The following is a 26,185-nucleotide window of genomic DNA, read 5'->3' as shown; positions in this document are numbered from 1 at the left end:
ATTTGGAATCAAGAGCTTTTGGGGCGCTAATAAAATAAAGCAAATTTATTTTATTATCGGAGCAATTGAACCAGTTGGACTATAACATGATGCTGTGAGTCTTCTTATTCTGCCCATCCCAGTCCAACGCCCGTATCTCGACATCATATTTACATTGCAATTGCTGGCACCTCCTGTCAAAATGAGTGAGCTTCCTTCTGCTGCATTAAATTTCACTGTAGCTCACCACATTCAAAGAGTAATGTTTGTTATAAACCTTATTGTAGTAAATCTGTTGAAACGATTCAGCTTATCACAGCTCCGCTTTCATCACACTGGAAGCTAATGTGAAAATATGAACAACTTCAAAGCTGAACAACGTGCACAAGATTGGAAGGTGAGTGCAACCGTGAGTAATTGGCACTGTGCATATTCCTGTACTCAGTTTCTGGGAGAATCAGGAAGATGAAATTCTGGTGGTCCAGTGGTTAGGATTCGGCGCTTTCAGAGTCATAGATCGGCTTCGATATGCTAAGATTTAAAGTTTTTCATAATCCGTTCAACAAACCTGAATTGCTTCCTGATCGAAAACAGCTGTCAGAAGCAGTGCAGTTAGATCTATAATTCTGTGTCTGAATTGGAAATGTCACACGGGCAACAGTTTAAGAATAAACACAGATAGTGAAAGGCCGTGATAGGCTGCAAAGCGCTGCCAATAGAGATGGGGATACAAATCTGTATGACAATGGGGTAGATTTTATCGATTAGGTTGACACAAATATCTCCTCGACCTGGATCCAAATCTCAGCCAAATCACAAGAAAACATCTCGCTAACTTAAACACTAAGCTCTCCGACTTCACTCAGAAACCAGTAACTCTGAGACAAAGCGGGATGCAGTCTGACCACTCGATCCCCCTCCACACTTAATAAGAATATGCTGGATCCCGTGAATCAGCTTGCAACTGAGGGGGTGTAGCTCAGCGGTAGCGCATTTGACTACAGATCTAAGAGGTCCTCAGTTCAAATCCGAATGCTCCCTTCCTTGTCTCGCTGATACTTTTTTTTCAATTGGAACTGTCTTCCATTGGCTGCACAGCGCTTTGTGACGTCCAGCAACCGGGAAAGGCGCTCCATAAATACAAGTCGGTCTTTCATTAATTATCTTTAATCCCAATCCTTTGGTTACTGACCCTCGTCAGTGGAAACAGTGTGTCCCTATCTGCTCTATCAAACAGCCCTTTCCCATGTGAACTATCTGCTCTCAATCTCAGGACTTTGCAATTATAAAAACAGCATTCTGGTGAAAGTTTAACTCAGTCCTCATTCCACTGATCTTTGCCGACTTGCTGTGTATTTTCCTTATTGAACACATTTCAGGTTGCGACAGACAGATTCCTGAGAAATCTGAGAAAGAAGGGGAGTGTGCAGGAAAATGGAAACCCAAGATCAAACATGGGTTAAAGTTTCGAGTTCAGTTATTGAGTTTAATAATATTTGAAATATATCAATTGTTACAAATAAGATGTTGGAGATAAATGTTCAATAAACTAACGTCGGCTAACAGTAGAGGCAGAAACACACGATACGTTTTTTTTAGTGTTGCCCAAGGACTCAGTGACACTCAAAAACCGAGAGACAATGAAAGCAGATGGAGAGGAAAAAAAAGTGAAAGCCCCGTCCCTGGATGGTCTCGAACCATCAACCTTTCAGTTAACAGCCGAACGCGCTAACCAATTGCGCCACAGAGACTGACACAACTGAAGCTTACATGGCATCCTAAATCAGGGTGACAGCGTGTTGGCTGCAAGTTAGACGCCAATTCAATTTTCACCAAACCTGACACAGAAAGACCAAATGATGGCATCGTTTACAAATCTAAACATGTATATTTTATTATTTTACCCCACAGTGTTGTTGTGGTGTAATGGTTCATCCCTTCTAACATGGAAAACGGCCGTTTGATAGAGCAGGGAGGGACAGACTGTTCCCACTGACTGGGCTCAGTAACAGAGGACTAGGATTGAAGATCATGAAATATTTGCATTTATATAGAACCTATCCCGACCAGCGGACGTCACAAAGCACTTTCCAGTCAATGAAGGGCAGTACCTTAATTAACATGTTTTACTTGTTTACTTAAAGTTCTTGGTTATTTGAATAAAATAGCTTGTTATGGCTGATCATGGGGTACAACTCAGTTTTTCACCAGCTCCCCATATCCCTGAATTCCCCGAGAGGCCAGAAACCTGTCTATCCCAACCTTAAATATATTCGATGATGGAGCATCCATAACTGTCTGGCAGAGGGAATTTCAAAGATTCACAACCATTTCAGTGAAGTAATTTCGCCTTATCTTAGGCCGAAATGATCAGCCCAATTTCCTGAGACTACTGCCGTGGGTTAGACTTCCCGACAAGCAGAAGAAATCTCTCAGCCTCCACCCTGTCAAACCCAATCAGACTTGTGTAGGTTTAATGAAATCGCCTCTCATTCCTCCAAACTCCAGAGACTTTCAGCCCAATTTACTCAGCCTCTCATCTTACGACAACTCCCTCATCCCAGGGATCATCTGCTGAACCTTATCTGCACCGTTTCCAATGCAAATAAACCCTTTATTAAATGTGAATATCATATCTGCACAGAATATTCAACACGTGGTCTCAACAAAACTCTGTGCAACTGCAGCAACACCTCGTTATACTTGGACTCCAGTCTGCCGTCAATAAAGACTAAATTGCAAGTTTCCTTCCAATCATTGCCTGCACCTACATGCCAGCTTTATGCATTCCTTGTACAAACGCATCTATTCTATTCTCAATATCGACACTAACCTTTTTTAGCTCTTCAAGGATGTCCTGCTCTTTCGATTTTTTTACGAAGAAGGACATATCTTTTCGCTTTCCAAAATCACACACGATCTGAACCTCGACTTATCTCTTCTTTGACTTTTAGACTCTCTTCCCCTTTCCGACAGCTTCTATCAGCTAAACTCTGCCCGTAGGCTCCAGCGAGAATTGAACTCGCGACCCCTGGTTTACAAGACCAGTGCTCTAACCACTGAGCTATGGAGCCAAATGCTACAAGGAGCTGCCACAAAGTGCAGCATTATCCGTGGATTGAGGACCAGGCTGGGGTTTGAGGACGGAGATTTTTGATGAATGTGGAAATGTCTGAGGTGGAGAGCCGGAAGTTAAAAGACAGAAGTTGAAAGTGACATGATTTGACATGTGTATTGTGTATGTACTTGACATGTATGTTGTGTGTGTCATGTGGTTCTTCTTCAGAGTTTATCGTCAATGTTACACCTCTGATTTTTCCAGCTCTGATACAAGTTCATCCAGCTGGAAGATTTAGCTTGTTGTTCCCTTCACGGACGCTGTTTTTATTGAATGAAGAAATGAACAAAAATTTATTCACTCCGTGACTGGGAATCGAAACCGCGTCACGGCGCCGACGCTGATCACTGGACCCTCAGTGACGCTGATGTGACAAATATGGAGTGAGTTGATCATCTCTGCACCCATTGCTTCATTTCCAATAACTTTCAAATAAAAAAAAGTCACAATGAGGAATGACGGGAAGCGCACATGACAGGATTTGAACCTCAGTTAGAAAATCCCAATCCATCCCCTGGCCCGCGACTGCAGTCTCAATGTTTGCAATCCTGCTGTTTATTTCGACAGACAGCCATTCAACCGGTGTTCCCGTTTGTATTCTCCATCGGAGCAGCTCCACTCCTCCCAGCTTTGACAAAGGGTCATCTGGACTCGAAATGTCAGCTTTCTTCACTCCTTACAGATGCTGCTAGACCTGGTGAGATTTTCCAGCATTTTCTCTTTTTGTTTCCGATTCCAGAATCCACGATAATTTGCTCTCGTCCTTCCACACTCGTTCCTTTACCTCAACAACTGTTTACATTGGTATGTCGCTCCTCTTTCTTCATGCCAAAAACGACACGGCACAAACTCTTGCATTCAATCTGAAATGCTGGACTTCAACTGCAGGGACCAAAACTCAAACCCATTCTGGCAGTGGCTGCAATCGAACACAACAACTCCGTAAAGACTGGACCTTCAGCCACTGGCTTAGATTACTCGGCTACGTTACCATGAAAGCAGTTGTGTCCTTTACTGGTATCGTTATTGAAATTAGCAGCAATGGAGCTGCGACAGTCCATCAGTTGGCTTGAGCCTGCTCCTTCACTGAATCAATTTATCCTGAACTCTGTAACAAGCAGGAATCACATCCAGTCAGAAACAGAATGAGCTGCAGTGAAGGACCAGCACCATTTAAACTGCCCTTAACCTTGTCTGGTTCCCAACATCCTGCCAGAAATGACAAGAAAAAACCTCCTGTTGAATTTGCTCAGTCTTCACTTCAGGACATGAGGCGAGATTGTGTTTTATATGTTCCACAAGGCAATAACTGACATTTGATTTTACGGTTTGGATGAGAGCAACAATTCTCCATTACCAGACGACCAATCGAAACAGCAGTGAAAGTGTCAGACTCTAACCAGCTGCTTGTCGCCTGTTTTACAACTTGCTTTACACACACTGCACGTGTTGCTTTATTTTTCGCGCCAGGCCAGACTACATTCACAACAAGCAAGTCTCTGTTGCAATATCGCACCTTCTGTTTCCACCCCAGTGATACATTCAATCAGTGACAACATACAACAGACATTCCACTTCCAGTTATTAATTTCACTTCCGACTGTTTGAAACGAGAGAGAACCTTTTCCAAATATTTTCGTTGCAGAGTGAGGGGAAAGTTGAATAATTCAGTGTGAACGCCAAAATCTGACCTTTTTACCATCCAAATGTTACCTTCCATCACCATCTCAATTGTCAGCGCTTTGCAGCCTATCACTATCTTTCTGCTACTGTGTTTGTTCTTGACCTGTTGCACATGTGACATTTCCAGCTGTGATGTAGACTTGCAAAACACACTCGGCTGATATTAGTCGATCTGCGTTCGATCAGGTAGTAAATCAGGTTATTTTTAAATAATTTGCTGAGAGCTATAAATAATCGTTCTCTGAGCGGGAATTGAAAACAAACAACACTGGGGAGTACTGAATACAACCCACTGGACTCCCAGGGCCACGGGTGAACTGTGTTTGTCAAAATGACTTACCATATATCCCTGAATGTGTCCAGTTTGGATGGAACATAAGTGACTGCTTCAGCTAATGACAACACCGATTGTGCTTGCTGGGACATGAAATCGACAGTGAGGTGAAATACTCCCACAAGATGCTGAAGTGATCGTGGTATATAAAATTCTAAATAGGATTGAAGGAAGTAAAATCTTTTTTCTTATGTGCAATCGGGAACACTATGTCAAATGTATAGGTTGAGAGGTGGTCGATTTAAAACTGAGATGAGGAGGAACTGCTTCTCACTGAGGGTCGTGAATTTGTGGAATGCATTACCGCATAGCGCGGTTGAGTCTGAATCATTAAATGATTTCAAGAAAGAGACAGATATATTCCTGATAATAAAAGGGATGAGGGGATATTGGAACAGGTAGGGAAGTGGATTTGAGAACAGGGAGAGATCAGTCATGAACTGATTGCATGACGGTTCAGGCACGAAGCACTGAATTTGCCCACTTCTGCTCCGAATTCTATGTTCCTAAGTGTAAATTTCAATTTTCAAAACCCACCAACTCATCACTGTGGCTCCAATGTAATCTACGTACATTACATCCACAGGTTCCCCTTCATCCACAACACAACTGAGTCCTGTCAGGGACTGAGGAATGACCCCATTCTGTGGTGTAATTACTTTAAAATTCATTGTTTCCCTCATTTAATCTCTCCTGATTTACACCCGGCAAGAGGCCTCAAACCCTCTTGTTATGTGGCTGGATAACACTTGTTTAAAACTTCCCACATTTCTAAAAATTCCCAATGAAAGGTTATGGAGCTAAAATATAAGATTTGTTCTCCTGTGCACACAAGCTGTCCGGCTTTCTGAGTTTTTCCAGCATTTTCACCTTTCACTGGAGAAGTCTGAGCAGCTTTGTGTGTCAATGGAAATATTTTCATTGAACAACATCCTCAGCAGCGGCTCCTTGGTCGAGGGGTATGACTCGGGCCTGGGGCGTAAACATCTACAAACATGTGAGCGATCTCGGGTTCACATGCCGGGCTAGATCCCTCAATCAGCTGTTATTTCGTATTGGACAAGTCATAGGTTTTATAAATGTATTTTCAGTGCAAACGTTGGGATTGGTTTATGTGGGATTTGGTTTGAGAACCTGAGCACACAGTGCAGATCAACACAACACTCACACAAGGAAATCAAGACATTAAAAGGTTAATATGCTTGTGGCCATTCACTTTATCTCTGTTCACCAGTTTAGAGGACCCCATGTTTGTTGGTTGAGACAGCTGGCTGTATGTATATTGTTATTCATTCGTGGATTGTGGATGTGTACAGCACTCGCTATTTCTGTTTTTCATTGTCTCTATATATCTCCCTAAGACTCACTGACGATGTTTTTATTACGTTGACATCTTTTGCTCCTTGCTCTGTCCATTATTTCGCAGTCTGTGTGTCACCGAGGTTCATTGGATTGATTTCTGCGTTTATCCTGCGAGGAAAGAATCAGTGGGATGAGTCTGTTCGCTCTGGAGTTTAGAATAATCAGAGGTGATCTTATTGAAAAGTCTGAAACTGGGAAACAGTTAGACAGTGTAAATGTTGAGTTCCCTCCACCCCTGGCTAAATTATTAAGAACAAAGAAAAATAAGGTGAATGATGTAAAAGGAGCTTGGAATATTTGGGAGAGGTGAAGCTAAGAATTGGAAGATGTGAATAACGTAATTAATAATTGAGAGGAATGGATAGGAACTTTGGGGATTCTCTCGGTGGATTCATTGCAAACTTTGAAATCAGAACAAGCTGAGACACCAGATGGAAAAACCGTATTTGTCTCCATGCATTTTAGGTTATGGAAAGCCGTGTCGTACATGTGCCCGGCTAGCTCAGTCGGTAGAGCATGAGACTCTTAATCTCAGGGTCGTGGGTTCGAGCCCCACGTTGGGCGTCATTGCTTTTAAACTTTGCCTCTTTCCTGGGTGAATTTCAGATCTCCGTCCTTCCAGAAGTGTCACCGCTCAAACTGAGTCTTTCTCCTTTCTCACAGTTGTGGGTTTGTGACTGAAAACTGTCTCCAGTTCACTGGAAGGCGGGGAGTTGAGCGCTGAACTCAGCGAGAGGTTTTGTTCTAATTTATTTTGAGATTTAAACCCAGATCTGCGAGATTGTGTCAGTGGGAACAATAATCATCTCCATTGTAATTCAATCACTCCAGCCTTCCATCCGATCAAAAGACCGCTTGTTTTTTCCTCCTCTCCCTCTCTATTTTCCTTGACTCTGTCCTTGTTTGTCAACCATTAAATCACTATTTTCTTCCAGTTAAGGTCAGCAACCTGAATCATTCACTCTCTTTCCCTCTCCACAGAAGCTGTTGAAGCCGATGAGTGCTTCCAACATTTTCTGTTTTGAGGTGGGATTCGCAGCAACTAAAATTCCTTGTTTTGGATCACAGTGGATCACTTTTCTCTGACTGAATCTTACCTGTTTGAACAGTTGAAAGGTTGAGGTTTTAAATCATAAGACACTGGAATATATCATCCTATTTCACATGAAATGAAACAAAATGAGAATTAATCATTTCTTAAAATGCTGCCGATGCAATATATATTTCATTGTCAATGCCAGCATTTGTTGTCCATCCCTATTTCCCTCTGAACTGAGTATTTTTCTGGGCCATTTCAGAGGGCAGTTAAGAGTCAATCACATTGCCTTTCCTCTGGAGTCCCATGGAGGCCAGAAAGGAGAAGGATGGCTGATTTCCTTCTGCAAGATGTGTTTTCATGACAATCAGAAAACAAAGCTTCATTACTGAGACGAGCTTTCACTTCCGTTTCAGTTCTAGACTGCGGTGGGATCGTGACCTGAGAACCTGGGCCACAGGATTCATACTCCACTGATTTTACCACTATGTCACCATCTTCCCGGAAGAGCGTAAGTTTAAATGCTTCACATGGAATCAAACCACTTAATTTCACATTGAAAACAAACATTTAAAGCAGTGTACTGTTGAAATCAGTGTCGTACACTCAGGATACCGGGGAATTGACGAGATATCTATTGCTTTCATTCAAAGACAGAACAATGTGGTGAATCCTCAGCGTGAGTGATGAAGGAGCTGCGGTCCGAAAGCTCGTGATTTCAAGCAAACCTGTTGCACTTTAACCTGGTGTTGTGCGAATTCTTACCGGGTACTGAAGGGCATTTCATTTACAATTCGCAAAAAGGTTATTTTTATAAAATTAACAGCTTTCAGCAAATCGCACCGCAATCACATTGCAGACGGTGCAGTGAGTTACTCTCCTGGCCTCATTGTATCAGCCCCAGAGGACGATTTCTCAAGAACACAAAAAGCTCAGCGATAAAGAGGTCGGTGGCTTCACTCATCAGGGATCACCCTAGAGCACGTGACCTTTCTCCCAAATCACACACGCCCACAATTGCTCAATAATACTCAGATCACCTCAATTTCCGTGTTGGTTTCGTTGATATAATTCGCTGCTTTCACTGCCATGGTTTGGGTTCGATTCACGGTTAGGGAATGATGATTCATTGCTCTCGTGCAACACATGAATTAAGGAGAGTGGGTATTACTTCCTGGTCGAAAACAGGAGCGATACTTGTGGCAGGCTGAACAGGAAGAAGGAAAAATCTACCCCATTTCACAATCCTGTCAATTACCCACAACAATTCATGTTTACATTCGGAAGTCTTACAACACCAGGTCTATTTGGAGTCAGGAGCTTTCGGGGCGCTGATCAAACAAAGCAAATTTATTTTATTATCGGAGCAAATGAACCTGTTGGACTTTAACATAATGCTGTGAGACTTCTTATTGTGCCCACCCCAGTCCAACGCCGGTATCCCGACATCATATTTACATTGCAATTGCTGGTACCTACTGTCAGAATGAGTGAGTTACCTTCTACTGCATTAAATTTCACTGTAGCTCACCACATTCAAAGAGTAATGTTTGTTATAAACCTTATTGTGGTAAATCTGTTGAAAAACTTCCGCTTATCACTGCTCTGCTTTCATCACACTGGAAGCTAATGTGAAAAGATGAATAATTTCAAAGCTGAACAACGTGCACAAGACAGGAAGGAGAATGCGACTGTGAATAATTGGCACTGTGCATATTCCTGTATTCAGTCTATGGGAGAACCAGGAGAATGAAATCCTGGTGGTCCAGTGCTGAGGATTTGGCGCTTTCAGGGTCATATATCGGCTTCGATATGCCAGGATTTAAAGTTTTTGACAATCCATTTAACAAACCTGAGTTGTTTCCTGGTCGAAAACAGCTCTGTCAGAAGCAGTGGAGTTAGATCTATATTTGTGTCCGAATTGGAAATGTCACATGGGCAACAGTTCAAGAACAAACACAGATTGTGAAGGACAGTGATAGGCTGCAAAGCGCTGCCAATAGAGATGGGGATACAAGTTCAAATCTGCATGACAATGGGGTTAATTTTATCGGTTAGATTGACACAAACATCTCCTAGTCCTGGATCCAAATCTCAGCCAAATCACAAGAAAACATCTCGCTAACTTAAACGCTGAGCTCTCCGACTTCACTCAGAAACCAGTAACTCTGAGACAAAGCGTGATGTAGTCTGACCACTGGAACCCCCTCCACCACTTAATAAGACTATGCTGGATCCCGAGCATCAGTTAGCAGCTGAGGGGGTGTAGCTCAGTGGTAGAGCATTTGACTGCAGATCAAACGGCCCTCGGTTCAAATCCGAGTGCCCCCTTCCTTGTCTTTGTCTTAGTTTCAATTGTGATTGTCTTTCTTTGGCTGCAAAGCGCATTGTGACGTCCACCAACCGGGAAAGGCGTCACATAAATACAATTCTGTCTTTCATAAATTCCCTTCAGTCCCAATTTTTGGTTACTGACAATCGTCAATAGAAACAGTTTGTCCCTTTCTGCTCTATCAAACGGCCCTTTCCCATGTTGGGAGAAGCGGGAAACCCCTAAATCGCTGCAACACTGTGGGGGGTAAAGTAGTCAAAGGGGTTTGCACAGTATTGTAAACGATGTGTTCATGTTGTAGTTCTCGACTATGTTTTTAAAAAAGAGAATTGGGGTTGGATATATACAGCACTCGCTGACACCCTAACATAGTGTGTCTTCGTCTTAATTGCGGAATTCGTTATTGCGTTCGACTTTAAGCAAATGGTTGGTGGCTCAGTACCATCCAGAGGCGGTGGTTGTACTTTTATTTTCCCCATAAGCATTCATTGTCGCGCAGTTCCGGCTTGTGAACAGAGGCAAGAATAAAAATATTTCTCAAGTGTTGCCGCTCGACTGTTGTCAAGTGTTGTCACCATTATTTATTTAATGAATATTCATATCATCCAAATCACATGGTATAATATATATTCATTTCAAATATGCAATTAAAGTTAAGAATTAGAGTCTTGGCTGGATGTGTTTGTGTATCAGTTCTCCGATGAGTCCTCATCTGAGACTGGGAAACAATGTCTCAGTATTCTGTAGGTTCAATAAAATTGTCTCTCAGTCTTCTGAACTCCAGGGAATTTCAACCCAATTTACCCAGCCTCTCATCCCAGGAGAACTCTCTCATCACAGGAACCTACCCAGTGGACCGTCTCCGATGGAAGGGTAGCCTTTTTCGAAAATAACAAGCATTGTGGATATCAGAACTGCACCGAATATTTCACACTTGCTCCCAACAAAACCCTGTATAAATGTAAATTGGTGTTTTTATTCTTATACATCAATCTGTTGGCAATAAAAACCAAAATGCTATTCCCTTCCTATTGTTTGCTGCACCACCATGCTATCTTCCTGCGTTCCTTGTACAAACACACCCAAATCTCTCAAGACAAACGCTTATATTAGGAAAGACGATGGCCTGGTGATATTATCGCGAGATTATTTATCCAGAAACTCATCCAATTTTATGGGGCCCCGCTTTTGAATCCTGCCACGGCACGTTGTAGAATTGTTTTTCAATAAAAACTATCTGGAATTAAGAATCTACTGATGACCATGAAACCATTGTCGATTGTCGGAAAAACAAACATTGAGTTCGGTAATGTGCTTTACGGAAGGAAACCTGCCGTCCCTTATCCGGCCTGGCCTACACTGACTCCAGAGCTGCAGCAAAGTGTTTGATCCTAACTGTCCCAGGGCAACCAGGATGGGCAATAAATGCTGGCCGGCAGCGACACCCATTTCTAATCAATTAAAAATGAACTAGGTCACCTTCACAAACATTGTCTGCTCTTTCTCCGTTTATGAACAAGATAAGATCTTTCTGGGCAACATGGTGGCACTGATGCCTCACAGCGCCAGGGGCCCGGTTTCAATTCCCGGCATTGGTTACCGTCTGTGCAGAATCTGCATGCTTTCTCCGTGTTGCGTGGGTTTCCTGCGGGTGCCCCTTCTTATTCCCACAGAGTGAAAGATGTGCTGGTTAGGTACATTGGCCATGCTAAATTAGCTGTCAATTTACCCGAGAAGGTGGCGGTTCTGCCGATGACGTAATTGTCACAGAAACTTCATTGCGGTGTTAAAGTAAGCTTAATTGTGGCACTAATGAATAAACTTTAAACTGTCCAACTGATGCAACCACTGAGCTATGGAGCCAATTCCTGCGCCCAGCGTGGAGTTGGTGTATCATCATCAGTGGAGCGAAGAAGAGATTGAATTTTCAGGTGGGTGATATTTGATGGATGTGGAAATATCCGAGGTGGAGAACAAGGCGTCAATCGATGAGACTTGAAAGAGGAAGAATTTGACATGTGTGTCAGTTGTTTTTGTGATAAATGTCTGCCGTGTCATTCTTCTTCAGAGTTTGTTATTGTTACATCTCTGATTTTTCCGGCTCTGATACAATTCATACAGCTGAAGATTAATCTTGTTTCTCCCTTAACAGACACTGTGAGGCGTGCTTTCGTTTAATGAAGAGTTAAATAAGAAGTTATTCGCTACTTGCCTGGTACTCCAACGTGGAACATGGCGATGAAACCTGACCACGGCATGCCAGGGAAGCTAATATCAGAGATTTGAAATTCTTTGATAACCATCTCTGTCTCCACCGCTTCATTTCAAGTCACTTTCGCTACTGACATTGTCACACAGTCATTCTAACATCTTATGACCAACTGAAGCAAATTATGCCTTCTTCCTTTTATGTTCAGATACTTTCATCTCCAGAAATTCAGTCCGTGCTGAGCAAAGCGCTCTGTTTAGTTAACAGTTTATCATCACTTCCGGGCCAGAGCTATGGAAACATTGACTCTGAACCACTAGACCACCCAGGCTCCACCATCACTTCCTCGATGTTGTCTTTTCCACCATTCATGGTGTCATGTAATCCATCCTGCTTTGTGCCCTATCACAAAAATCCTTTTTTTCCCCCTTTCGCTGAGTGATTCCTGACTTTACAATCAGAAAATACTGGGAATACTCAGTCGGTCAGTTCATGTTTAGTGACAAACGCGCAAATAATTCCAGTAGTCGAATCCCTCTGAAATTAAAAGCTTTTGTTTTTTTTTGTGCAGGCAAAATACTGCGGATGATGGAACCTGAAACAAAAATAGAAAAATGCTGGAAAATCTTAGCAGGTCTGACAGCAGCTGTCGAGAGAGAATAGAGCCATCGTTTCGAGTCCGGAGCTCTGACGAAGGGTCATCCAGACTTGAAAGTTTGGCTCTTTCCTCTCTCCACAGATGCTGTCATGTCTCTTTCGACCTTCCAACCTTTTCTGTTTATGATGAAAGTATTTCTGCCGCGATCAAACTAGGGATCTTTCGTGTGTAAGGCGAATGTGACAACCACTGCACCACAGAAACATTGCGATGCAATGATTCAAGGAAACTGGTTCCACAAACCCATCAATTGCAAACAATAATTTACATTTGCGTTCCATTGGAATTTGTGTGATAACAAAGGTATTTCATAAAGTTAAGGAACTGGACATATAGCGGTGATGAGATTCGATCACACGCTTCAACTACTATCACTGCCCAGTCAGTTCTCTCACAGCACCAGGTTAAAGTCCAACAGGTTTATTTGGTAGCACGAACTTTCGGAGCACTGTCCGAATCAGGTGACTCACGTGATGAAGGGGCGTGCTCCGAAAGCTTGTGCTACCCAAATAAACCTGTTGGACTTTAACCTGGTGCTGTGAGATTATTTACTGTGCCTACCCCAGTCCAGCGCCGGAAACTCCACATCATTACTGCCCTGAGCTCATCAATTGTACCAGCAGAACCTATTGATGCCGTATCTGGTATTGCCAATGAACAGCATCAATGGAGTAGAATTGGGTCACATGAACCATTGAGCCTCCTCCATGACTGAATCAAGGCAGATCCACAGCCTCAATCCCAATTTCCCAGCTTATACCAACAGCCCTTCATTCACTTAGATTCCAACAACTCTCCACCTCAACCTTCAAAGTCTTCATCAACTGAAGATTCACAGACCTCTGTGCCGCTACAGAATTGATGCAAGATGGCGTCCGAGCGAGGCGAACTCTTGGAAGCTGTGCCCAGCATACCTTCTAACTCTATCTTTTACTCTCGTTCTATGCTTCTAAAACTTCATTCTAACTCTTTTAAACTCTCTCACAATGCTTCAATTCAATTTCTAGCATCCCGGCTATGACTGTAACACTACACTCTGCACTCTCTCGTTTCCTTCTCTATGAACGGTATGCTTTGTCTGTACAGCGCGCAAGAAACAATGCTTTTTATTGTATGCTATTACATGTGACAATAATAAGTCAAATAATTCCAAAGATTCACAAGCCTTGGAGTGAAGAAATATCTCCATATCTCAGTCATGAATGGCTGAAACATTAACCAGAAAATGTAAGCCCAGAGTACCTTGCTGAGGCACTTTTGCCATTGTCGAACCGGAACATCACTCATTTGCCATGGCTAAGCCATCTAGCCTGCATCAGCTGCATCGTGAGTGTGACAGTGGAAGCAGAAAAGCAACAGTATGCCAGCGGCGACTTTGCTGAGGGTATTCTTTTTCAATAAATGGTAAAGAACAAATTTACATTTTGTCTGCTCCAATCCAGTTCATATGCAACAGCGATCAAGAATCGGGGAAAATTCAAAAAAATATTAATTTCGATAATGTTTCGACCGTATTTTGAATCGGGGAACTCATCGTATATGAAATGAACATGTTAACTCCGACAATCCAGAAACTCTGCTCATGACCAATGTGACCGGCCGAGAATATCAAACCGTGCAGTCTGATTGCAATTTAAATCCTTGTTTTATTGAAATATAATTCGGTTGCAAACCTTAGCCATGTGGCAGAGTCATTGATCTAACATAAGATTCAGAAAATAACATTTGTCCCGAATTTTATCTCTTTCTCCATGAATGCAGTTGCAGAATATTATTCAAGCATTGGGGGAGTGTAAATGCCACATGGCTGTGAGATAATGTGATTCCTTGATATTTAATAACACTTAGAGATGGGGCAGCTGCTTTGAAAAGTTTTTATCAACTTTTTTTGAACACAATAATCAGTATACTTCAGGAACACAGGTGACACATGGAAGTGTTTAGAATTTGATGCGTGTGCACAGATTCTACCAAACCTGCTGAGAATTTCCACCATCTCATGCTTGTATTATAAATACAGGTTTTATCAGAACATAAAACGGCAAGACGGCAATGATAAATGAAATAGTCCCACAAGCTGTTCACGTGTAACTTTCAATTTCCAAAACCCACCAGCCTCATCATTACTGATCCTGTGAAAACGTACCTTGTAAAACACGGCAGGCATTCGTCTCTCAAAGAACTGAAACGCCTCAAATGTGAACTCTCTGCTCTCAATCTCAGGACTTTTCAATTATAAAAGCAGCATTCTGGTGAAAGTTTAACTCAGTCCTCATTCCACTGATCTTTGCCGACTTGCTGTGGATTTCCCTCATTGAACACATTTCAGGTTGGGACAGACAGATTCCTGATCTATCTGAGAAAGAAGAGGAATGGGCAGGAAAATGGAAACCCAAGATCAAACATAGGTTAAAGTTTCGAGTTCAGTTATTGAGTTTAATAATTTTGAAATATATAAATTGTTACAAATAATATGTCAGAGATAAATGTTCAATAAACTAACGTCGGCTAACAGTAGAGGCAGAAACACACGATAAGTTTTTTTTTAAATGTTGCCCAAGGACTCAGTGACACTCAAAAACCAAGAGACAATGAAAGCAGATGGAGTGGAGAAAAAACTGAAAACGCCGCCCCTGGATGGTCTCGAACCATCAACCTTTCGGTTAACACTCGAACGCACAAACAATTGCGCCACAGAGACTGACACAACTAGAACCTACAAGGCATCCTAAATCAGGGTGACAGCGTGTTGACTGCAAGTTAGACGCCAATTCAATTTTCACCAAACCTGACACAGAAGGACCAAATGATGGCATCGTTTACAAATCTAAACATGTATATTTTATTATTTTACCCCACAGTGTTGTTGTGGTGTAATGGTTAATCCCTTCTCCTAACATGGAAAAGGGCCGTTTGAAAGAGCAGGGAGGGACAGACTGTTCCCACTGACTGGGCTCAGTAACAGAGGACTTGGAATGAAGATCATGAAATAATTGCATTTATATAGAACCTATCCCGACCTGCGGACGTCACAAAGCACTTTCCAGTCAATGAAGGGCAGTTTTAATTGAAAAAAAAATCAATTAAGCGCGGAAGCAGGCATTCGATTTGAATGCAGAAACGTCGTGACCTGCAGTCAAATGCTCTATCCCTAAGCTATATTCCCTTTCTGCTCAGCTCCCGTTTTGTCGCTCGTTAGTCCTCTGTCTCGCGTGGTCTATACTTATGTTTGCTCCTCTGTGTGCGTCACTGTGCTTACGTACACCAAGGGTGTGAACGCGTTTTTTTTTAACCATCACAAACTCTATTCACTTACTTTATAAATCTTCTTGGTAAATGTACAGAAGATGGCCATAGGCTGAAAGTTGCGAGATGAAATTGACCTTTTCTGTTATTTGTGAGTGAAGGGTGCTTCTTGACTGAGTTCCCGTATGTTCCATTGTGCAAGATGATTAAAAGTTTTCTTTGATCAACATTTAAACAGACAGCGGATTCACTCGGTGTGATGGTGGTCCAAGTTCTATGTCTGCGATCACAGCATCAGTTCACGTCACTTACTGTAAACCCAATATTTCTAATAGTTTGGACGTCCCAATATTTCTAATACGTTGGATGTTTAATCTAATTTACTTCATTTTATATTTCATTATTTCCATCTCAGATCTATTTCCACCAGAGGCAAGTCTCTCTTTCAAAGTGTTCTGTTCAGGTTGAACATCAGTTAGTCCTTCATGCAGTGGCAACAACGATTACTTTTCGCTGCCGTATAAAAGCGGCAATGAGGTGAAGTAGTCACACAAGCTGCTCATGTGTTCCTCTCAATTTCCAAAATCCACCAACCTCATCACTGCAGCTCCTGTGTAATCACTGTACAGTACACCCACCGGCTCCCTATTATCCACAGGACACGCGACTGCTTCAAATATCTTGTGAATGGTCTCATGCTGCGGTGCAAACATTCTGTGATACTCTGCTTTCCTCACTCTCAGGCCATGGACTACACAGTACTTGTTCATTTATCTCTCCTGAATTGTTCCTTATCAGAGCCCTTTCCTGTTGTTATGCTTTCTAGCTCCTGGATTTCACTTGTTTAAAACTTCCTACATTTCCAACCTTTACCCGTTGAAAAGAAAAGTTATGCAGGTGTAAGAGGAGATTCCTTTCCCTGTGTGCACACGCTGCCTGGCTTCATGAGTTTTTCCAGCGCTTCCAACTTCCACTGCAGTTGTCAGATCAGATTCGGATGGCAATATAATATCTGTATTTGAGCCCACCTTGCAGCAGTGGCTCGTTGGTCTAGGGGTATGATTCTCGCTTTGGGTGTTGTGATTTGCCAGTTTGCGAGAGGCCTTGGGTTCAAATCCCAGACAAGCCCCGTTGTTGTTAGCAATGGCAAAGTCTTGCTCATTTCTTTGCCGTAGACAGGGCAGGATGAGTTTACTCACCGTTCGGTTTGGGAAACTGCCTCTCAAGCAATTCGATATGTTTTCAAAAGTTGACTATGCTTTTGAACATTCTCTTTGTCCCTAGTCAACGATTCAGAGGACCCAATGCTTGTGGACTCCGGCCGCTGGCTTTGTCTACCTTGTTATTCATGCATTAGATGTGGCTGACTCCCCCACTCACTGTCTATATCTGTCTCTTTGTTTCTGTGTATCGACGTCAGTCTCTTTCACTGTCTCAGTCTCTCTTTGTGCCTCTATCAACTTTCCATACTTTGCTCTTACTTCCCTCTATTCTCGCGCTGTTTGTGTAACCAAGATTCACTGGATTGATTGTTGTGATGAGGCAGTTGCCCTTGGAGGAGAGATTCATTGCTGTTACCATGTTCTCCCTGGGGTATGGAAGAATGAAAAGTGATCCCATTGAAAAGTCTGGAAAGGCGAGACTGTTTGACAGTGTACATGCTGAGAGATTGTTTCCACCGCCCCTCTCCCCCACTCCCCAAACCCGCAACACCCCCTCCACCCCCCACCCCCACTCCTCCCCTGCCTCTTGCTGGAATCTGGAGTGCCTTGAACTGGACTCACGTTATCCGGATGGTGTGTCAACCATTTAGGACTGAGTTGAGGAGACAATTCCGCACTCAGAGGCCATCGTCATACTGAACAGAAGGGATTACTGCAAAGAGGTGTACCGACAACTGAACAACGAGGAACACTACAGACAGTTACCCACAGATCCGACTAAAGAACACACCCGTCAACTCAGCACTCCGATCAAAACCTTTAATCCGGGCCTTCAGAGCACCCTCCGTGCTCTCATCCCACGTACTCCCCGCGTTGGAGATCACTACTGCCTCCCAAAGATACACAAGGTAAAAACACCCGGCCGTCCCATCGTATCGGGCAATGGGACCCTGTGCGAGAACCTCTCCGGCTATGTCGAGGGCATCCTGAAACCCATGGTACAAAGAACCCCCAGCTTTTGTCGCGACACGACGGTCTTCCTACAGAAACTCAACACACATGGAGCAGTTGAACCAGGAGCACTCCTCGTCACAATGGATGTCTCGGCACTCTACACCAGCATCCCCCACGATGATGGCATTGCTGCAACGGCCTCAGTACTCAACGCCGAAAACTGCCAGTTTCCAGATGCAATTTTACAACTCATCCGCTTCATCCTGGACCACAATGTCTTCACCTTCAACAACCAGTTCTTCATCCAGACACACCGAACAGCCGTGGGGGCCAAATTCGCACCTCAATATGCCAACCTCTTCATGCACAGGTTCGACCAAGCCGACTTCACCGCACAGTGCCTTCAATCGATGCTATACACTAGATACATCGATGACATTTTCTTCCTTTGGACTCGTGGTGAACAATCACTGAAACAACTATATGATGACATCAACAAGTTCCATCCGACCATCAGACTCACCATGGACTACTCTCCGGAATTGGTTGCATTCTTGGACACACGCATCTCCATTAAGGACGGTCACCTCAGCAAATCACTGCACCGCAAGCCCACGGATAACCTCACGATGCTCCACTCTCCAGCTTCCACCCTGAACACGTTAATCATAGAAAGAAACCCTACAGTACAGAAAGAGGCCATTCGGCCCATCTAGTCTGCACCGACCACAATCCCACCCAGGCCCTACCCCCATATCCCTACATATTTACCCACTAATCCCTCTAACCTATGCATCTCAGGACACTAAGGGCAATTTTTAACATGGCCAATCAACATAACCCGCATATCTTTGGACTGTGGGAGGAAACCGGAGCACCCGGAGGAAACCCACGCAGACGCGAGGAGAATGTGCAAACTCCACACAGACAGTGACCCAAGCCGGGAATCGAACCCAGGTCGCTGGAGCTGTGAAGCAGCAGTGCTAAGCACTGTGCTACCGTGCCGCCATCCCATACGGACAAGCCCTCCGTACACACAGGATCTGCTCTGATGAGGAGGATCGCAACAGACACCTCCAGACGCTGAAAGATGCCCTCATAAGAACAGGATATGGCGCTCGACTCATCGATCGACAGTTCCGACGCGCCACAGCGAAAAACCGCACCGACCTCCTCAGAAGACAAACATGGGACACGGTGCACAGAGTACCGTTCGTCGTCCAGTACTTCCCCGGAGCGGAGAAGCTACGGCATCTCCTCCGGAGCCTTCACATGTCATTGGTGAAGACGAACATCTCGCCACGGCCATCCCCACACCCCCACTTCTTGCCTTCAAACAACCGCACAACCTCAAACAGTCTATTGTCCGCAGCAAACTACCCAGCCTTCAGGAGAACAGTGACCATGACACCACACAACCCTGCCACAGCAACCTCTGTAAGACGTGCCGGATCATCGACACGGATGCCATCATCGCACGTGAGAACACCATCCACCAGGTACACGGTACATACTCTTGCAACTCGGTCAACGTTGTCTACCTGATAAGCTGCAGGAAAGGATGTCCCGAGGCATGGTACATTGGGGAAACCATGCAAACGCTACTACAACGGATGAATGAACACCGCTCGACAATCACCAGGCAAGACTGTTCTCTTCCTGTGGGGGAGCACTTCAGCGGTCACGGGCATTCAGCCTCTGATCTCCGGGTAAGTGTTCTCCAAGGCGGCCTTCACGACACACGACAGCGCAGAGTTGCTGAGCAGAAATGGATAGCCAAATTCCGCACACAAGAGGACGGCCTCAACCGGGGTATTGGATTCATGTCACACTTTCGGTAACCCCCACAGCTTGCCTCCTGGACTTGCAGAATCTCACTGGCTCTCCTGTCTGGAGACAATACACATTTCTTTAACCTGTGCCTAATGCTCCCTCCACTCACATTGTCTGTATCTTTAAGACCTGGTTGGCTGTCAGGATTGGCATTCTAATCAGTATTCTGTAACTTGATTTTCTGTCTCTGTGTGCCTTGTTTGCGAGCAGATATCCACTCCATCTGACGAAGGGGCAGCGCTCCGAAAGCTAATGGCATTTGCTACCAAATAAACCTGTTGGACTTTAACCTGGTGTTGTTAAAACTCTCAGTGTGTTTACCCCAGTCCAACGTCGGCATCTCCACATCAGGTAAAAAAAGGCCAGAGGAACAGCCATCGCTCGATAATATCTTGGGTGACCATCTCCAGAGGCCAGGGCAGCCAATCAAAAAACATTTGCTTCTGCAGCAGTTCTCCACCCCTGACAGATTAAAATTCGCTTAAGAAAACTATCTAACCGAAGGATACGGAGTTAGAAAGACCTTACAGATCGCACAACTACTGCAGAACTCCAAAATCTTCTGAATCCCATCGAGGCTGTTTGTATAATTTCTTTGAGAGTGACTGAAATTCTGTTATTACAGTATTGGTAATGAATGTTCCTGGTATTATTTGAACAGCATTTCAGTCGAACCGTACCTTAATTAACATGTTTTACTTGTTTACTTAATGTTCTTGGTTATTTGAATAAAATAGCTTGTTGATTATTCACTCAAAGTGAGTGACAGGAATTTTTATCATTAATAAGCCTCTGAACGTTTATAAAAAACAGTTCGCAGTGTCACAAATAGTTTTTTCCAGATTACGATGTGAGATAAAGGGGATGAGCCTCTGTATCATAACAGTATGGTAATTTACTGAATAACAGCAAGACTGACAAAGTTTGGACAATATTTCACTGTTACAGAAGGGAACAAAGTAAATCTGTGTCGGGAATATAAGCAGAAACAGGAATAGCGGGAGTCCATTTGGCTCGGGGTGCTCTCAAACCTCCACACTTTCAATTGGCAGGTAAGTTTCCAGAACAAGTTTACTGCATAAATAATACAGGAGTTTAAATTCAGGGCTTTCACTGCCTGGATTCAATTCAATTCCCTGTCTCGATATTGTGCTAATTGTTGTAACTCACACTCAGTTGCTAGTTTAAAAAGAGCCATATTAGACTCAGAACCTTAACTCTCTGTCCGATTCACATTTGCTGCAGTACCTGCTGAGAACTTCCAGCACTTTCTGTTTTTATTTTAACATGAATTACTAGCTTGATCATCCACATGAACACAATAAATCGGAGCAGGAGTAGACCACTCGGTCCATCGAGCGTGTTCCCGAAATTCAGTACCGTGATGGCTGATCTTGGGGTACAACTCAGTTTTTCACCAGCTCCCCATATCCCTGAATTCCCCGAGAGGCCAGAAACCTGTCTATCCCAACCTTAAATGTATTCGATGATGGAGCTTCCATAACTGTCTGGCATAAAGAATTTCAAAGATTCACAACCATTTCAGTGAAGTAATTTCTCCTTATCTTAGGCCGAAATGATCAGCCCATTTTCCTGAGACTGTACTGCCGTGGGTTAGATTTCCCGACAAGCAGAAGAAATCTCTCAGTCTCCACCCTGTCAAACCCAATCAGACTTGTGCAGGTTTAATGAAATCGCCTCTCATTCTTCCAAACTCCAGGGATTTTCAGCCCAATTTACTCAGCCTCTCATCATACGACAACTCCCTCATCCCAGGGATGATCATCTGCTGAACCTTATCTGCACCGTTTCCAATGTAAACATATCCTTTATTAAATGTGAATATCATATCTGCACAGAATATTCAACATGTGGTCTCAACAAAACCCTGTGCAACTTCAGCAACACCTCGTTATACTTGGACTCCAGTCTGCCGTCAATAAACACCAAAATGCAATTTTCCTTCCAATCATTGCCTGCACCTACATGCCAGCTTTCTGCATTCCTTGTACAAACGCATATCTTCTCTGCTCAATATCGACTCTTACCTTTTTCAGCTCTTCAAATATGTCTTGCTCTTTCTATTTTTTTTACGAAGAAGGAAATATCTATTCGCTTTCCAAAGCGACAGCCGATCTGCGCCTCCACTCATCAAAGCTCTCTATTTTTAGGGACTTTCTTCCCCTTTCCGACAGCTTCCAGAAGCTGAACTTCGCCCATAGGCTCCAGCAAGAATTGAACTCGCGACCCCTGGTTTACAAGACCAGTGCTCTAACCACTGTGCTACGGAACCAAATGCTGCACCAAGCTTCCAGAAAGTGCAGCATTATCCGTGGATCGAGGACCAGGATCGGGTTTGAGGACGGAGATTTTTGATGAATGTGGAAATGTCTGAGGTGGGGAGCCAGAAGTTAAAAGATAGAAGTTGAAAGTGACATGATTTGACATGTGTATTGTGTATGTACTTGACATGTATGTTGTGTGTGTCATGTGGTTCTTCTTCAGAGTTTATCGTCAATGTTACATCTCTGATTTTTCCATCTCTGATACAAGTTCATCCAGCTGGAAGATTTAGCTTGTTGTTCACTTCACGGACGCTGCTTTTATTAAATGAAGAAATGAACAAAAGTGTACTCACTCCGTGACTGGGAATCCAAAACGCGTCACGGCGCCGACGCTGATCACTGGACCCTCAGTGACGCTGAAGTGACAATTTTGCAGGAGTTGATCATCTCTGCACCCATTGCTTCATTTCCAATAACTTTCAATTTAAAAAAAGTCACAATGAGGAATGACGGGAAGCGCTCATGACAGGATTTGAACCTCAGTTTGAAAATCCCAATACATCCCCTGGGCCGGGACTGCAGTCTCAATGTTTGCAATCCTGCTGTTTATTTCGACAGACAACCATTCAACCGGTGTTCCCGTTTGTATTCTCTATCGGAGCAACTCCACTCTTCCCAGCTTTGACAAAGGGTCATCTGGAATCGAAATGCCAGCTTTCTTCACTCCTTACAGATGCTGGTGAGGTTTTCCAGCATTTTCTCTTTTTGTTTCCGATTCCAGAATCCACGATAATTTGCTCCACTCCTTCCGCACTCGTTCCTTTACCTCAACAACTGTTGACATTGGTATGTCGCTCCTCTTTCTTCATGGCAAATACGACACAACACAAATTTTTGCATTCAATCTGAAATGCTGGACTTCAGCTGCAGGGACCAAAACGCAAGCCCATTCTGGCAGTGGCTGCAGTCGAACCAACAACTCCATCGTAACTGGATTTTCAGCGACTGGCTTAGATTACTCGGCACCGTTACCACGTCAGCAACTGTGTCCTTTACTGGTATCGTCATTGAAATTATCAACAAAGGAGCTGCGACAGTCCATCAGTTGGCTTGAGCCTGCTCCTTCACTGAATCAATTTATCCTGAACTGTGTAACAAACAGGAATCACATCCAGTCAGAAACAGAATGAGCTGCAGTGAAGGACCAGCACCATTTAAACTGCCCTTAACCATGTCTGGTTCCCGATATCCTGCCAGAAATGACAAAAAAAACCTCCTGTTGAATTTGCTCAGTCTTCACTTCAGGACACGAGGCGAGATTGTGTTTTATATGTTCCACAAGGCAATAACTGACATTTGTTTTTACGGTTTGGATGAGAGCAACAAATCTCCATTGCCTGACCACCAATCCAAACAGCAGTGAAAGTGTCAAACTCTGACCACCAGACCAGCTGCTTGTAGCCTGTTTTACAACTTGCTTTACACACACTGCATGTGTTGCTTTATTTTTCGCGCCAGGCCAGACAACATTCACCACAAGCAAGTCTCTGTTGCAAAATGGCACTTTCAGTTACCAGCCTAGTGATACATTCAATCAGTGACAACATACAACAGACATTCCACTTACAGTTATTAATTTCACTTCCGACTGTTCGAAACTGGAGAGAACCTTTTCCAAATATTTTCGTTGCAGATTGAGGGACAAGTTGAATAATTCAGTGTGAACGCCAAAATCTGATCAATTTACCATCCAAATGTTACCTTACATCACCATCTCTGTTGTCAGCGCTTTCCAGCCGATCACTGTCTTTCTTGCAACTGTGTTTTTGACCTGTTGCACATGTGACATTTCCAGCTGTGATGTCAACTTGCAAAACTCACTCGGCTGATATTAGTAGATCTGCTTTCGATCAGATAGTAAATCAGGCTATTTTTTAATAGTTTGCCGAGAGCTATAAATAATCATTTCCTGAGCGGGAATTGAAAACAAACAACACTGGGGAGTATAGAATACAACCCACTGGACTCCCAGGGTCATGGGTGAACTGTGTGTTTCAAAATGACTTTCCATATATCCCTGAATGTGTCCAGTTTGGAGGGAACATAAGTGACTGCTTCAGCTAATGACAACACCGATTGTGCTTGCTGGGACATGAAATCGACAGTGAGGTGAAATACTCACACAAGATGCTGAAGTGATCGTGCTTTATAAAATTCTTAATAGTATTAAAGAAAGTAAAATCTTTTTTCTTATGCGCAATCGGGAACACCATGTCAAATGTATAGGTTGAGAGGTGGTAGATTTAAAACTGAGATGAGGAGGAACTGCTTTTCACTAAGGGTCGTGAATTTGTGGAATGCATTGCCGCATAGCGCGGTTGAGTCTGAATCATTAAATGATTTCAAGAAAGAGACAGATATATTCCTGATAATTAAAGGGATGAGGGGATATTGGAACAGGTAGGGAGGTGGATTTGAGACCAGGGAGAGATCAGTCATGAACTGATTGCATGACGGTTCAGGCTCGAAGCGCTGAATTTGCCCACTTCTGCTCCTAATTCTATGTTCCTAAGTGCAAATTTCAATTTTCAAAACCCACCAACTCATCACTGTGGCTCCAATGTAATCTACGTACATTACATCCACAGGTTCCCCTTCATCCACACCACAACTGAGTCCTGTAAGGGGCTTAGGAATGGCCCCATTCTGTGGTGTAATTTCTTTAAAATTCATTGTTTCCCTCATTTAATCTCTCCTGATTTACACCCGCAAGAGGCCTCAAACCCTCTTGCTATGCGGCTGGATAACACTTGTTTAAAACTTCCTGCATTTCTAAAAATTCCCAGTTATTCCCAATGAAAGGTTATGGAGCTAAAATATAAGATTTGTTCTCCTGTGCACACAAGCTGTCTGGCTTTCTGAGTTTTTCCAGCATTTTCACCTGTCACTGCAGAAGTCTGAGCAGCTTTGGATGTCAATGGAAATATTTTCATTGTTAATATGCTTGTGGCCATTCACTTTATCGCTGTTCACCAGTTTCGAGGACCCCATGTTTGTTGGTTGAGACAGCTGGCTGTGTAATTATTGTTATTCATTCGTGGGTTGTGGAAGTGTACCACACTCGCTATTTCTGTTTTTCATGTCTCTATATATCTCCCTCAGACTCTCTGACTATGTTTTTATTACGTTGACATATTTTGCTCCTTGCTCTGTCCATTATTTCGCTGTCTGTGTGTATCCGAGGTTCACTGGATTGATTTCTGCGTTTCTCCTGCAAGGAGAGAATCAGTGGGATGAGTCTGTTCGCTCTGGAGTTTAGAATTATCAGAGGTGATCTTACTGAAAAGTCTGAAACGGGGAAACCGTTTGACAGTGCAAATGTTGAGTTCCCTCCACTCCTGACTAAATTATTAAGAACAAAGAAAAATAAGGTGAATGATGTTAGAGGAGGTTGGAATATTTGGGAGAGGCGAAGCTAAGAATTTCAACATGTGAGTAATGTTATTAATGACTGAGAGGAATGGAAAGGAACTTTGGGGATTATGTCAGTAGATTCATTGTAAACTTTGAAATCAGAACAAGCTGAGACACCAGATGGAAAAACCATATTTGTTATGGAAAGCCGGTTACTCCATGTGCCCGGCTAGCTCAGTCGGTAGAGCATGAGACTCTTAATCTCAGGGTCGTGGGTTCGAGCCCCACGTTGGGCGACATTGATTTTTAAACTTTGCCTCATTCCTGGGTGAATTCCAGATCTCCGTTCCTCCAGAAGTGTCACCGCTCAAACTGAGTCTTTCTCCTTTCTGCGTTGTTTATCTCACAGTTGTGGGTTTCTGACTGAAAACTGCCTCCAGCTCACTGGAAGGCGGGGAGTTTAGCGCTGAACTCAGCGAGAGGTTTTGTTCTTATTAATTATGAGATTTAAACCCAGCTCGGCGAGATTGTGTCAGTGGGAACAATAATCATCTCCATTGTAATTCAATCACTCCAGTC

General features: G+C 43.4%; 6 non-coding genes across 6 annotated transcripts; 3 read left to right on the top strand and 3 right to left on the bottom strand.

Annotated features, from left to right (window-relative positions):
- Positions 1–1,656: 1,656 nt before the first annotated feature.
- Positions 1,657–1,730, bottom strand: trnan-guu (transfer RNA asparagine (anticodon GUU)). Its single transcript has one exon. It is a non-coding gene; the product is annotated as a tRNA-Asn (tRNA).
- A 1,250-nt stretch (positions 1,731–2,980) lies between these two features.
- On the bottom strand, positions 2,981–3,053 carry trnat-ugu (transfer RNA threonine (anticodon UGU)). The gene has a single exon. It is a non-coding gene; the product is annotated as a tRNA-Thr (tRNA).
- Positions 3,054–6,967: 3,914 nt separating this feature from the next.
- Positions 6,968–7,040, top strand: trnak-cuu (transfer RNA lysine (anticodon CUU)). The gene has a single exon. It is a non-coding gene; the product is annotated as a tRNA-Lys (tRNA).
- A 2,731-nt stretch (positions 7,041–9,771) lies between these two features.
- Positions 9,772–9,843, top strand: trnac-gca (transfer RNA cysteine (anticodon GCA)). Its single transcript has one exon. It is a non-coding gene; the product is annotated as a tRNA-Cys (tRNA).
- Positions 9,844–22,127: 12,284 nt separating this feature from the next.
- trnat-ugu (transfer RNA threonine (anticodon UGU)) lies at positions 22,128–22,200 on the bottom strand. The gene has a single exon. It is a non-coding gene; the product is annotated as a tRNA-Thr (tRNA).
- Positions 22,201–25,829: 3,629 nt separating this feature from the next.
- trnak-cuu (transfer RNA lysine (anticodon CUU)) lies at positions 25,830–25,902 on the top strand. The gene has a single exon. It is a non-coding gene; the product is annotated as a tRNA-Lys (tRNA).
- The last annotated feature ends 283 nt before the right edge of the window (positions 25,903–26,185 follow it).

The sequence above is a fragment of the Mustelus asterias genome, chromosome 30 (genome assembly GCF_964213995.1).
Source record: "Mustelus asterias chromosome 30, sMusAst1.hap1.1, whole genome shotgun sequence".
NCBI lineage: Eukaryota > Metazoa > Chordata > Chondrichthyes > Carcharhiniformes > Triakidae > Mustelus > Mustelus asterias.
Note: the sequence above shows the minus strand (reverse complement) of the source record. Positions and strands in the feature narration are given on the sequence as shown.